Source organism: Centruroides sculpturatus, unplaced genomic scaffold (genome assembly GCF_000671375.1).
Source record: "Centruroides sculpturatus isolate CEXI.00-Female unplaced genomic scaffold, Cexi_2.0 scaffold1077, whole genome shotgun sequence".
Classification (NCBI taxonomy): Eukaryota; Metazoa; Arthropoda; class Arachnida; order Scorpiones; family Buthidae; genus Centruroides; species Centruroides sculpturatus.
The window spans coordinates 11,385-26,159 of record NW_019385357.1 but is presented as its reverse complement, the minus strand read 5'-3'; the positions used below and the strand labels follow the sequence as shown (position 1 = coordinate 26,159).

General features: G+C 30.0%; 1 long non-coding RNA gene across 1 annotated transcript; it reads left to right on the top strand.

Annotated features, from left to right (window-relative positions):
* The first annotated feature begins 9,489 nt into the window (after positions 1–9,489).
* On the top strand, positions 9,490–12,631 carry LOC111638065. The gene is made up of 3 exons (XR_002758789.1): positions 9,490–9,875; positions 9,974–11,150; positions 11,235–12,631. It is a non-coding gene; the product is annotated as an uncharacterized LOC111638065 (long non-coding RNA).
* The last annotated feature ends 2,144 nt before the right edge of the window (positions 12,632–14,775 follow it).

The following is a 14,775-nucleotide window of genomic DNA, read 5'->3' as shown; positions in this document are numbered from 1 at the left end:
ATTTTAAATCGTTATCCTCGTTAACAGATGTCGACTTATGATCTGGGTGAGTTATTTTATGCAAATTCGTTAATATTTAAATTTGTATTTAACTAATTGCTTAATGATTATATTAAAAATATAAATAAAACATTAGTTCTATGAAAAAACGTTCAAAAAATAGAAAAAAAATCAATAAATGTTTCGGTTGTGTTGTAACTTTTTTAAATTTAAAAATTTTTAACTTTATAATGCATTTATATATATATAATGAAAGTAAAGTTACGAAGGACCTTGGCCCGGTTACGTGTTTTATCTAAGTGGAGATCTGGCGATTGTTTGTTTTTATGAAAAATTCGAGCGAGTTTTCGCGTTACAGATACGTTATTTTCGAGAACGATTCATCACGGTATACGCAAGTTACACGCAAAATAAAAAAATGGCGATGAAAAAACGAATTCCTACGCCCAGATCATCATTCCACACACAAAAAATCCTCGCGCCGGTTGTGCAAACTAATCGAAAAATTGGAAAAATACAAGAATTTCTAGCGCATTTCAGCTCTTTAATGAGACGTCAATGTTGACTTAAGTCTACCTTCCGAATGATATATTTCATCTATTATATGCTTTCATACGCTTTATTTTATTTTAAAAAAAAATATACACAGGCGAAGTTAATTTATTGATTTCCGCGAAGATAAGAAGATTTTCTACATTTTAAATCTTATTTCTAATTTAATTAAATAGCGACAGTTTCCTTCAGCATTTTTCTAAGCTCGTCCGAAAAATAAGCAGTAAGTGAATAAGACTATGCAATTTTTTATTTATTTTTTTAAATCCTGCTTAACAAAATATAGTCGAAAATAATATATTAAATCACCACGTGTTTTTGTCCCATGGAAGAATTTATCTGTAGATTAGTTGTTGCAAAAAATGTTTATAACATTTGTATTCTCTTTAAAATTTTAAAATCAAATATTTCCTTTTGTTTCTGATTTTAGTGCAATTAAATAGCCGATTGGCAAATAAAAACAAAATTAAATTTATTATCTTATTAAAATAAATCTTTTCTTAAAAAGTTCGTTTTATTACATCGAAAATCTTTACGGCTTTTAGCTATATTTTGTATTGATTTAAAAAAAAAAAAAAAGCTTTTTGTTTTTATAAAATAGCGTTTAATGGCATAGTATATAATTTTCTTTCTTAAAAGGTAAATAATAATTTATATATTTTAATAATAGAGATTATAATAAAGGGATATTTTAATGACTTCATTATTACTAAGCATACTTTTCAGTTTGCTGTGATGAATTTCTTTTTTTGTTAATAATAATTTTAAATCCTATAAAATGTACTTTATATATAAATATAAACATTTTATAGGCTCACAATTGGTTAAAGTACAGATAGAGTACGTATGTACAAACATAATGTACAGTACTGTACACACACACACACACTTTGCTTCTAACATTATTTTTATCTCTGCTTCTGTTATTAGTTATATTATTATTATTATATTAGCAGAAACCAATGATATTTTTAGATTAATTTTCTTATTAGAAACAGTTTTCCATTATCAGCAACATTTGTGGGTTTGTTTTTTTCCTCTGTTGCAATAATTATAAAAATATTACTTTGTATCTTGTTAACTAGATCAATGATGCTATTAGAAAATTCTCTGTTACTAATTTTTCCTTTAACTTTCCCATGGATTAAGGGAATTTAATTCCCTTAATACATTCTTATTATGTTTAGTAAATAAAATTAATTAATATGCTACATAAATATGTGATATTTCAGGTGTACAATACTACTGTAAAATGTATTATTACTGCGCTAACAAGCTCTAAAATAATTATATTTATAAATACTGTATTTGAAATGAAAAATTTATTTTATTAGACGATAACTCAAGAAAAGTTAATTATAATTTTAAAGGAAATTGAGAAATAAATTTATATATTATACATGAAATTTAGTAACTGATAAGTTTTCCTGCCAGGAATTTCTATAATATTTACGTTTAGCAATCTATAACCGACTGTTATTTATCTTAGTTTCATTTTGTAAAATAAGAGATTAAACTCGACTATATCGAGGTATAGGTGCTATATTTACTATGTCAATAGTAAGGAGTACAATGACATCAATTTATAAAGAAAATTTTTCTAAGGAAGAGTAACTTCCCTTTTCCTTAGAAAGGAAATAAACTCACTAATTCCATGTTCAAAAAATTTATCGCGAATTCGATCTGCATAGAATATGTAGAATTTCTTCTATTATTATTATTTTTTTTTTACCTTTCTTTTTATTCGTTTCTTAGCCAGGAGCGAATGTAAAACCCCGAGAGAAAAATCGATGGAACACGCAAAATCCACAATAGAGAAATACGCGGGCATTTGAAGAACGTGGTAATTTAAAATTTTCGACTTTGATTGAAGGCGAATTGAAAAGAAAGAAAGAAAGAAAAAATTATTTTTATTTTCCCGGAAAAAAGAGACAGAATCGTTTTCTTTAAAACGATTTATATATATGCAAAATCCTCCATTGTTAAAAGATATGGGAGTTCAATTTTACACGTCTCCAGACAAGTCTCTTTAGTATAATACAAAGATTCGCTCGATTTATTAAGTTTCGAAAACCATTTTCGCGTTTGGGGAACGAATGTTATGTTGTATTGGATGTCCTCTTTTGTATTGGACAGAACTAGCAGCGTCTTAAGATCTCCCCAATGACATCACAGGCACAAACACACGCACATTAAAATTTATTTGTTCGAACTTCAAAACGTTGTTTTTTTTTAAATTTTTGATTGCAAACGTGGTTTATCTGACCATCCGCAATACAATCCTCGTGTTTATTTTAATTGATCAAAATATTTTAAATTTTTGTGTGGGCGCTCCTTTGAATTCTTATGATTTCTACTGCTATTCTACTATTCTATATATATATATATACTAGATTTCGGAATAGTAAATCCTTTGTGGATTACTATCGATTGAATATAGAATCCTTCTTTCTCTTTTGATCTCGAATTTTATTATCGTGTCGTCAAAGAATCGAATGTTGGAAGAGAATCACATTTTTATTTACGACTTAAGAGAGGAGTTACTTGTCTTATGTAATAGGTAAACTTAGGAAGGAAGTAATTGAGTTTTTTTTAAGGTACATTTTTATTGGTACTCTGTACAAGAAGTTACAACGATAACGTTTTATAATACTTCTCTTCACTGGATAGAAGAAACCGTACGGTGCCGATTTTATATCGATTTTAAAAAAGAAAGAAGCGAAACTATGTATTACGAAACATTATCGAATTTACGAGTTAATAAAAAAGATTTTTAATGTCCGTTGAGAAATAAAATTGTACAGGATGATTCAAAAAGAAGTATGATTCAGTATTGAAGAATGTGTGTCGAATACTTCTCTTATTTTATCTTGTTCTAAAGAAATTCCAGTCGAGCAAGCTCCAATGTCGAATTATGCCGAATTACCAAAGAACTTTAGATAATAAATAGTGTTTACTGTGAATTTACAGCTCCACATGTTGGAATTGGTTCCAACATGGTGATTCTGTAATTGTTTATGTGCTGCAATGATATTGTTCTATGTAATTTAAGTTAGTAACTGTAATGCCATTCTGTAAATGGGATCGGTTGTGTTTTATTGTAAACCACATTATCTTTGATACAGTGTTTCTGTATGCAATGCGTTGTAAAGCCACCGATAACGATAGTAATAAAGGCCTTTTGTAATGCGCTGTTTGATCCGTGTAGTTAGTATTCTGAATTGTATCATTGAGATGCTGCAGTACTAAGACTACGATACGTTGAATGTATAAGGATTTACTACAGTTACGAACTATATAAAAGCATTAAAAATTAAATTTTTACGATAAGAGAATGAAATTTTTAAGGCAAGTAAAATCATCTTTGATTGATAATTAGATTAGGAAGCTCGAGCATGATTTTGGTTTATAAATAAATAAGTTTTAATAGGTTAAATTTTCTATATATTCGGAAAATACTAAATGCGTAGAGAATATAAATCTATAAAAATGTTTTAACGGAAAATAGGAAACATCAGCATGAATAAGTGATAACTTAGTTTTTTTGATTCGGATTCTTAGTTGTTTAATATAGCCTATATATATATGTAGCATGTTCTATTCGGAGATTAAAAACATTTTTATAAATATTTAAACTCGATGTAAGTAGCTAGACTTACTTTTTATATAATTCATAAAGTGGTAAATAAAAAATAAAGTTAACTTTTCCATTTTATCCATTGGCGGTTTTAAATTAGGTTTTAACTGTAAAGAAAGTTTTCTAATTAAGATCGAATTGGTTGAAAAGATAGTGATTCCTCTTTTCTGGTTTAATTAATGACGATGGCATCTTCGTCACCTTTTTCCTTTTTCTCCGTTAAATCTTTGGTGATTCCTGATTTAATGAACAGTATTATAAAGATCCTTTTTTTTCTTTATTTAAAGTTTTAACAAAAAGGTGTTTTTGATAGTAAATAATGGCTTTAGAAGTCTTCCGAATCTTTAAGGAGGAAAAAAAATTGATCTCTTTTAGATTACGTAGATTTCGTCTTTTNAGCCTTACCTTCTAGTGTGGCTTTGTATGGGGATCCAGTTATTTCTTCTGCTTGTTGTTGTTTGCGGCCAAATCAAACCATAGCAAAACAACCAGGAACAAGATCGGCAACACTACCGAAGATGCCCCATAGTCATGATTTAGAAACATTAAGTGGAACCCTGAGAATAGTATACCAAGCCATAATCTGGCCATGTGAATAAGATGATGTTTTATCCTTCTAACAGGAAAAATAACTTTTGTTATTATGGAATTATAACAAAACATGCCAATTCTATATAAATGGAAGCAAAATATTATAATAAATTGAAACAGACAACTTATTTGATATTTCAACTATGCTTGTTGGAGAACAACACAGACACCACACTCAACAAGCCGTCATTAAAACTCAACTGTCTAGCCTCTAAAGAGAGCCTCCTTTTATTTTGTTTCAAAGAAAATTTAATTGACGAACTTGCCTCGTCCTCCCCTATCTCTGGATGACAAAATTAGAATTTTGTATGAGTACTAGTTGCAATTTTTTCATTGTGTTATATGGGAGTTTACTGTATATAATTAATTTTAAAAACTTTATTACTTATTATCTTTAAAATCGATTCATAAAGAATAAACGACGAGTGAAATTACGTGTCGCGTTATCGAGGTTCTAGTAGTGTATTGTCTTCTTCAATTTTCATCAATCTTCAATCATTGTCTCACGGGACTTCGTTTGTCGTTTCTAAAGTGATAAATTTAGAAACTTCTCGATCTTTAACAATAAGAATGTAGTAGAAATCCGCTGTTGTATCCTGGTAAACTGCATGTTTTTTGGCTTTCTAAAGACCCCACCAAGATCGGTGTTACTCTAAAATATCGGTTGAATTTCTGAACGAAAGACTACAAGTCGCCGAGGGGTTAGAAACGTGCACCGAAGTGCAAAATTACCTTAACTGGCATTTTTAAATTCGTTACACCGCATCTTTAACTATTGTATTACGTTTTCAGGTATGGCAATAACGCGGTGGCATTCTGAAAAGAGTCTTATATAGATGAAAATAAGGTTGTTGAACCCGAATCTGTAGTGTGTACGAAGTTGCGAAATCTCCTATTTAAAATACAGGATTTATAACTTTCTGTCGGTAGTGGTTCGCCTTTTTATCCTTAACAGATTAGACGCTCCGTTGGGAAGATATTTTAAGTTTCACAAATATCGAGAAAACGTGGAGGAGAACTTAATAAACAGACTATTTCGAAGTTAAATTAGAATGACCTTTTAACAAAATTGAACTAGAAAAATGCCGATTAGCTAATCGTTCACGTGATATTGTGCGTCATGTATAAGACATAAAAATAACTTGGAGAATTTAAAGAGAAGAAGAAAGAAAAGGAAAAGAATGGAAATAATCCCTCGTTATTTTCAACGAAATTTTTATATATTTTTCCTGTTTAATTAATAATGATCGAGACAAATTTCCACTGTAAATATATCAGAAAATGCTTTTAAACTGTGGCATCTCGTATGATTTTTCCTCGTTTGATCTCATCGTAACTTTTTAATATCAAAATAAATCATTAAAATTAAAAAGAAAATCTATGCCGTAACTCTATATCTTTACTGTAATTACGAAACATTATTTTTATATTAATTAATGAAGAGAATGTGTAACGTTTCTCAAACAGCTGACTAACTTTTAACTGGGTAAACTCTTTCTTCTTTTTTCCTCCATCTAAACTATCTAAAACACATCATTACTAGAGGAGAAGCATCATTTGGCCCGATCAAACTATTTTAAAACCATTTAGGTGCTACAAAACGACTTCTACATTGTTTTTTTTTTTTTTTCCAGTGGACATCTTCGTTGTTTTTAGAAGCATTTATCGATAGATTGGGTGGAGAAGAAAGATTTCTTCACCACCAATTTAAGTGTAAAGTGTGCGTTGGAGCATGTTGCATCTCAATCCCTGTTAAGCTCTCGTACTGACACGCTTCTTAATGAAACCATTCATTTTTCTCACCCCAAAATCGATTTTTTTTCTCCTCACCTCATAAATAATTCAAAAGTAATTAGCGACTAGATCTTATACAGTACATACTTCCTAATAAAAGTAAGTTATATTTATATATATTCATACCTTAAAAAAAATCCAATGTTTAATTAGTACAGTAGCATGAAAAATTAAATCCTGTTTTTATAAGTAATTTTAATGGAAGAATTTTTGTTATTTTTTGAGTAAAGTAAGTCGAGAGATTCAAATAAATCTTTAATTTAATCATTACTATTATTTATTTATTTAATTTTTTTTTTAAATAATAACCAAAATATATGTGCATTTTAAATGTAAATTCAGAAAAGTAAATTATCTGCTAGTAAAATGCATGAAATTATCTTCATTTCCATTTTCTTCTTTCTTTTTTTTTTAAATATATTTGTGCAATTAAATCCTCTCTGATTAAACTTGATCGATATTACGTCGTATCTGATTTTATTTTAATAATAAAAAAAGGGGGGAAACTAACACTTAAGCACGCAAATCATTTAAAAATGTAATTTCGCAACGAATACAAATTTTTAACTTAACGACGACGAATTGCTCTGGAATAAAAATAATTCCCCAATGTTAAATATTAGATTAACGTTTTAAAATGTGAAAATTGTCTACTATAAAGGATTTTCTTCTTTTATTTTTATTTTTTAAATTGTTGCTTTAGTAGCATTAGAATCATCTTTTAATAATTTAGCCTATTAGAATGTTAGAATTAATACTAAAAATCGTTGGCTGTACTAAAGTAGATTTGGAACTGCTCTTATATAATATCATTACAGTTATTGCTGTAGTAGTAGTAAATTTTGAAATTATTGTTGAAGTGGCAATGGAAAAGTATTACTTTTATAGTATTTTAACTACTATTCTGGCAATTATATATATCTGTTTTTGCCGTTGAAAGCATTGAAATTTCGAGTTAGAAATAACTGCAACTATAGTAACAACTTAGATACTGCAGTTAACTGAAAATTATATCAAGCAATTACTTAGTTTCGATTAGCAACGTTGCGGCATTCGATGCGGGTGTAGAGAAATGAACTTATTTGTTGCAACGAATACCCGAACACTGCCTTTTGTTAATGTGTTTAAAAATGGAACCTTTATCGCTAGTAATTCTTCAACACTAAAAATAAATGGCTGAAGATTATCTTGGTGCTTTTACAAAAATTCCTACACCTACAGTAGCATACTTAACTTATAAATAGGATGCAATAATGTTGAAAAAACAGGCTGATTGATTGGTCGAATACTGTCAATTTTAATTATTTTCGCAGAGATAAACACACAAAAATCGGTTTACTTTATCAATACCGTCATGACAAATCGGAGATTACTCTCTTTTTTTCCCACAAAATTCTATTGATTATCGTGTAAAGTTATCAATCTCCGATTGTGTAGTTTTAACTGGCAGCCCACGTCCAATTAGTTGAAGTTTTTCTCGCGTATTGTCACTACAATAGCGCTTTTTGTTCTCGAGCAGTACTTAAAATTACTCATAGGAGAGAAGAATAATAAAAAAAAATAAAAAAATCGTTATTATTTAATAATGGAGCTATGTTGGTCGTTACGCTTATTACTGTAACAGCATCATCATTGTTTAAGATAAAAGAAAACAATAATAAAATAGTTTTTTTTTTAGGTAATTTGAAGATAGGAAACCACAAAATGTAACATAATCTCAACTTAAAATCGATATTTAAAAAAAATTGTAAACTAGAGAGGTAATTCTTAGAAAATTTATTGGAATGCCCTTGTTACTGCTACAATAACAGGGATATTGAAAGGGGAAGTTGGGGATTTTTCTACGAATCCGATGAAAACTTAGGAACCCGCACGTATAAAAGTAACGTTAAGGCTTCTGTTAATATTCTATTTAAAAAAAAAAAAAAGGCAAAAGAGGCCCGCCTGCCTCCAGGCCCCATACCAAGCTTTGAATGTCCTCGAGCAGTAAAGAAAAATCCATAAAGCTATAATTAAATTATCGCCGGTGTTTTCGGTAATGGATTAATGTCATCACACCGCCGGTTTATGACGTAATTTAACGTAATGTTAATTAACGAACGATGTGATGCGGCTACCGAGATAAAGCGTTACTTCATTTATGAGGTAATTTATCTTTTATTTTCGATATATTTTTTTTCAAATTTATTACAGACACTTTCTCTAGATAAACGTATTAAAGAGGATTACACGGGTTATAATCCCGTATACAGGTATTATCAGGAACGGGACCTTTGTCGCCCTAGGAGAAAGTTTGTACTACTTCACGCTGTTCCACTTTCGTTGTTGGGTTCGGATCGATTTTGGTAGCACAGTTGACCTCATTCGAAATAGCACAGCTACCTCGTCATACACGGACAAACCTTCTGATAATTAGGACTCGTAATGTAACCCTGTAAATCCTTAGCTAATCCTAGGGATTAAATTACACTATTAAAGAGGCGATTATCCCTAATCAGGTAGGATAGACACTTCTGTACTATAATTAGCTAAAACCTTATTTAATTAGCTTATATATTTTACGAAATATATCTAAAAAATTATATTTTTTAAAGTTTTCTCTCTAATTTAAAATAAATGTTTTTTTTTTTTTTTAGCATTATCGACAGTTTTCCTTTCTTATTAAGGTCGCTGTAGTTGTTACTAAAGTAGTATTTTTTTTTGAGTGAATTTACAATGTTTGATCCACTAGAATTGTAAATATATATTGTGATTTATTGTGTAATTATTTCGTCAAAGTGTTGACATAATTGGGTTTAACTGGGAGATGTGGAGGGATGAAGACTACACTCGACCTTGCATCTTCTAAAAAATGCTTCCGGCATTACGTTGTTTGAATCTTGATCGTTTGTCCTGATTTGGTCGTGTTTTTTTTTCAAGGAGGTTAACACATATTTATTGCTGCTTTACGTCTTTATTAAGGTGGCTAAATTTATTACTATAGTAGTGTTCCCCCCTCTGTAATATTATACGAAAAATCCCTCTAACTATCCTACTACTCGCTTTTCTTCTTACTAAGGGCTGATTTTTATGCTACTGTAGTCATATAAACTTACAAATATAATTGTTTAACTAGATTATCAAGTTACATAATAATCCCAACCGATACACGTGCGTTAAAGTTATAAAATGAAGGTAACAAATGCTATTTATGGTACTAGTTTGTCCAGTTTAGTCGCTACTACTACATTAATAAACGAGAATTTAGGGAATATCATTTGTTTAATTGTTCACATTAATTTAGTAACTCGTAAATCAATGTGTAAGTACTATTATTTTCTTAATATTCAGTGTTTAATAAATGACGTATGGTATTATAATAACGGTTTTAATTAATAACTCTTTTCTTTTATTCGATAGCAGAAAACTCATTACACTCGAATTAATTGGTATAAATGTTAATAGAGCAATATTCATTCACTTAATGGAAGGTTATTTAGATGATGATGATGCGGCAGACATTTTTGAGTGCTTACTGTTATCGTAACAAGCGGAAAAAGGGAGAGTTACGCTTATAAAATATACATAATTACATGGCAAACAGCTTTAAAAAGAAATCCTAATTATCATTAATTACTTAAAGGAAGTGTGCTTTAAAAAATTTGTTACCGTAGAAGCGCGCTGATCACTAAGATAATTCGAGTCTTTTAATACATCAATGCTGCCATAACAATAACCTTATTGTTATTATTATTATAATAGCAAACAATAAGGAAAAGATAAATTAATTCGACTAAAGAAAGCAATAATAAATCTGTTTTAGATTTTTCCTTATACTAATTGTTAAGTCACGTGTTTTTAATATCTGCTAGCTAAAGAAAAACGAGGAGAAACCTTCGAGAAATTTGATAGATAGATTATTGCGGTTCAAAGGTCACGCGGCTGCGGTCAACAGAACTATATTAGCCGTTTTAATTAACCGAAATTGGCAAGTTAATTGCGTAAAGATAATTGATACCGAAAACAGACAGACAGACAGGCAGACGGATTGCGCTTTTTTTGTAATAGTAGTACCAGATGCATAAGGAAATAAAAGAAGTTTAAGAGGAAAAATAGGGGAATAACAATCGATTGAATGTTGGACGAATGCCAATTTTCAATCGGGGTATTTTTTCCCCTCTTTTTTCAATTTATGGCATCGGCCACGTCACGTGACGCTGGAAATAATAATAATTTGTTTAAGAATCACTTATTAAGGGTATTAGATTCTCGTAAATATTCGCTAAATTCCCCAATTTATCTTCGCTGTAGTAGAATGAAACTATTGATTTACGATATTAGTCGAGGTGTGTTTACATATATATCAGAGTTTACTACGTAGGTATTGTTAAACAATGCGATATGTTTAATATTTAACAAAGTAAACAAGTCCCATTCAATTCCCTAAAGGTTAAAAGAAAACAAAAAGCTTGGAAACAACTTGGCAAACCTCCAAATGTCGCCAAATAAAATGGTTGATGTTACGTCAGTACTTGGCTTCTCACCTCCCTGTTGTAAACTATGTTAATGTTTTACGTGTTTTCTCCTTTGATCTATAGTTTAGTGAATTGTTTTTATATACTTATATATTAAATTATGAAAGGTTTATTTATTTATTTATTTTTTTTTTAAGAAAATTTAGATTATTTGACCCGGAATAATGTGTGGTTAGGTCTTTCTTACAAACAATACGAGAAGAAGAAACGGGAGATAAATAAAAGTGGAAGAAACAGATTAGTCTGATAAACAAGAGAGGAAAATGGATTGCCTATTGAATAGATATGGAAGGAAAAAAATCTAAATGGAAATAGAAGAAAAGGAGTATAGTATTTACCAGGCAGATAGGAAAAAATAAACATTACTAAATGGATACAGGAGAAAGGAGCGCTAACAGGTGAAGGAGATAAGCACGTTTTAGAAGTGTTTTTCCTAAATAAGTATAAGATAAAAGTTTAGTAAATTGCCAGAAAATAAAAAAAGATATACAGTACTATTAAAAGAATTAAATAAAAATTTTATTAAAGACGAAGGAGGATTGTTTAACAAGCGGAAGAAGGGCATAGCTAACTAAATAAAGGTAAGAAAACAAGGAACAGTATAGTCAACAGATGGAATAACAGGAAATTTGACTAATCAAAATAAGAAGAAAATGAATGTATTAATGTTGAGTAATATTAGAAACGAATATTTGAGAAATAAAAAGGAATATCCTGATTAAATATATGTGGGAGGAGAGGATGTAGGCTGCTTTTACAAGCAATTTGAAAAAAAAAGTAGAAAAAGCCGAGTAACCGAAGAATTGAAATAAAAAACAAGAGTAAATTTTAATCATTAATCAAATTTTTATGTAATTTGATTTAGTTTTTGTTGCTAGAAATTAAAAAAGAGGAAAAATCGAAGACGATTTATATACAGCTTATACATACTTGTACTGTATAAGATAATTAGATTATCTTAATTCAATAAATTTTCCTTTCTTTAGAATTATTTAATGAATAGTTTAATAACGATTTGCTTCACTTAACCGATTTACTAAAATATAATTGGAAGGGAAATTTTTTCATCTCGTACTATCCACGTAAATAGAGAGTGAGAGGATTTCTTTGAGTCGCATGAAAATCTTGTATCCAGAAAGAATAGGATAATATAAAACGATTGTTAGAAATTATTGACGCGGATCGGATTAAGGCTATCTTCACTCTATTTTACCGTAAAGGAAATATATTTTTTGATTCAATTTCGTAGAGCAGAAATTCTATCCAATTTATTTTCCGTAAATCTAAATCCTCGTACTACATATTTAAAGGTCTTGTATAATTAATGAATCCGTCTCTTCGTTAATCCATTCGATCCATAAACAAACGAAAGCGTTAATCCGCTAATATTTTCATCTGTTTATAAATTCTCACTTTCCAATTATACAAATACCTTCTACTAATGCAATATTATGCTTCTTTTCACATTTATACTAGAATGTCTCGTTCTATCTTCACATTATTCATTTCATCCCTACTGAATTTTCTCTTTCTTTTCTATTATTTTTCCCCTTATTTCTTTTTGACTATACCAGTCGACCCCCCTATAACACTGTTGATAATTCCATTTTACATGAATTCCGTGTTGTATGAGTCACTTAAATTTTACAAATACGTGTGCCGGGCTGTGAACAGCTTACATATTTGTAAAATCTAAGTGACTCGTACAACATGGAATTCATATAAAACGGAATTATCAACAGTGTTATAGGGGGGGTCGACTGGTACATCTTTTTCTATCTTCGTTTAGTAGGCTATATGTTCTTTTTTGTTTGTTTGTTTGTTTTTTTCCTTCTCCCGTATCGTCCTCTTCCTCCTCTTCATCGCATCCTCATCATCGTCTCATCCCTTTTACTCGCCATTACTTATTCATCTCTTCGTAATACTCGCATTTTCTATGTAATCTTCTTCAATTTAGATAGAATACTCTCTATCCATCATGCTTGCTTACACTTTTCTCAGGTAACTCAGCCAGATATTCTTTTCTTAAATCTCTTTCATAACTTTCTGTTTATACATATTTTGTCGTGTCTTTGCTATCGAATTTTTTTTTCTTAAATATTTGTTTTAATAGAATATTCATTCTTAAATCGGTTATTGATAAGAATATCCCAATAATCTGCTTAACAGAATATTTTTCTTTCACTTTACTTAACGCCATCATCTTTTCTTTTTTTATTTTACTTCTATTCAATAGATTTATAGATTAGTCTACTACTATTTGAAAACGTTTCGTTTTATCTCTGTCAGACAGCATGTATTTTTTTTCCTCCTCAACATCCGTTTTGTGAAATGTTATCTTTGTTTTCTTTTTTAGCAAAGTTCCTTTTCCTATCCGAGATCTGTCTCAAGGATCTTTACCTTTTTAAAACTAAAGCGATAAAAGATTTCGGTTCCTAAGTGCAGACACTACGCACCGACGACAGCTAATTTCATTTCACGATTCGAAAACTTCGGTAATTTATTATTAATTACCTTAGTTATTAATAATTCCGACTACTGTGCATCGAATCGGGTGCACCTGACGAATTACTTTGGAGATTCGGAAGATCATTCACCCGTTTCTTGCAGCAACCCATCGAAGAATATTCGGTATATTATATGTAACGCTCGAAATTTTTATCATAAAAGAATCGCATAAACTATCTAAAGGATTCGTGTATGAGTGTGTGATAATCCCGAAGTAACGTGTCTCTAAACATCGATATCGGGACGAGAAACTCGAGGAAACGTCAATAAAAATCGATTTTCTGGAAATACACAACGTAGAATTTTTACGCTGTTTACTTTCTTCGACTGTTTATTACAGTTCTGTGTTATTTTAAAGTTTAGATATTCGCATTCACCCCGCACAAAATTATTATAGACACTTTTTTTATTTTCTTTTTTTTTTTTAAGAAGTACTTTCGGCTCGAAGCTGTAGCAAAAATTTCTCCTCTTGGGCCTTTGTTGACAATGAAGTGATGGTGCGGAAATGGTAACTAAATAAACTTTGATCAAATTGTTTACCAAGTAATTTCGGTTAGATGTTATCGAAGGCACAAAAAGGAAGTTAAATTCTTAAGAAAAATAATAATAATAAAAGGAATCTGTTTATACGTGGAATCTCTGAAGGAACACTATTCCACACCTACTCTATTCCTCTGAAAGAACACTGCTCCTACATTTTTTTTGTACTACTGAACGATCCGTTTATTATTTAAATTGTTTACTTCTTCATTTATTATAGTTACGTATTCGTAATTTAAAATTGCGCCATGTTTCGTTTACAGGAAATTTCTAAGCTAAGGTGTATAGGATATCGATCCGAAGGCCAAAGTGTTCATTAAAGAGATTACTACTTCAGATTCGTGTCCAGGAAAGATTCGTTTAATCTTTTTGATTCACTAACGAAGGAAGAAGTTGCAATCGTTCCTTTGCTCGATCACGTAACGACTACGAATGCAATTATGAAGAAAGGAGTTTGTACATGGCTTCGCTCGTTACGCTTAATTGAAAATGTTACAAGACAGAGCATAAATTTCGAATTTTTTAACATGGAAACTAAGTTATACATTTAGTTTCTACTGGATGTTGGAGTAAAAATGAGTAATTTATCTTATTTTTTTTTAAAAGTAACAACGAGTTAGTGTCTTAAACTATTGAGAA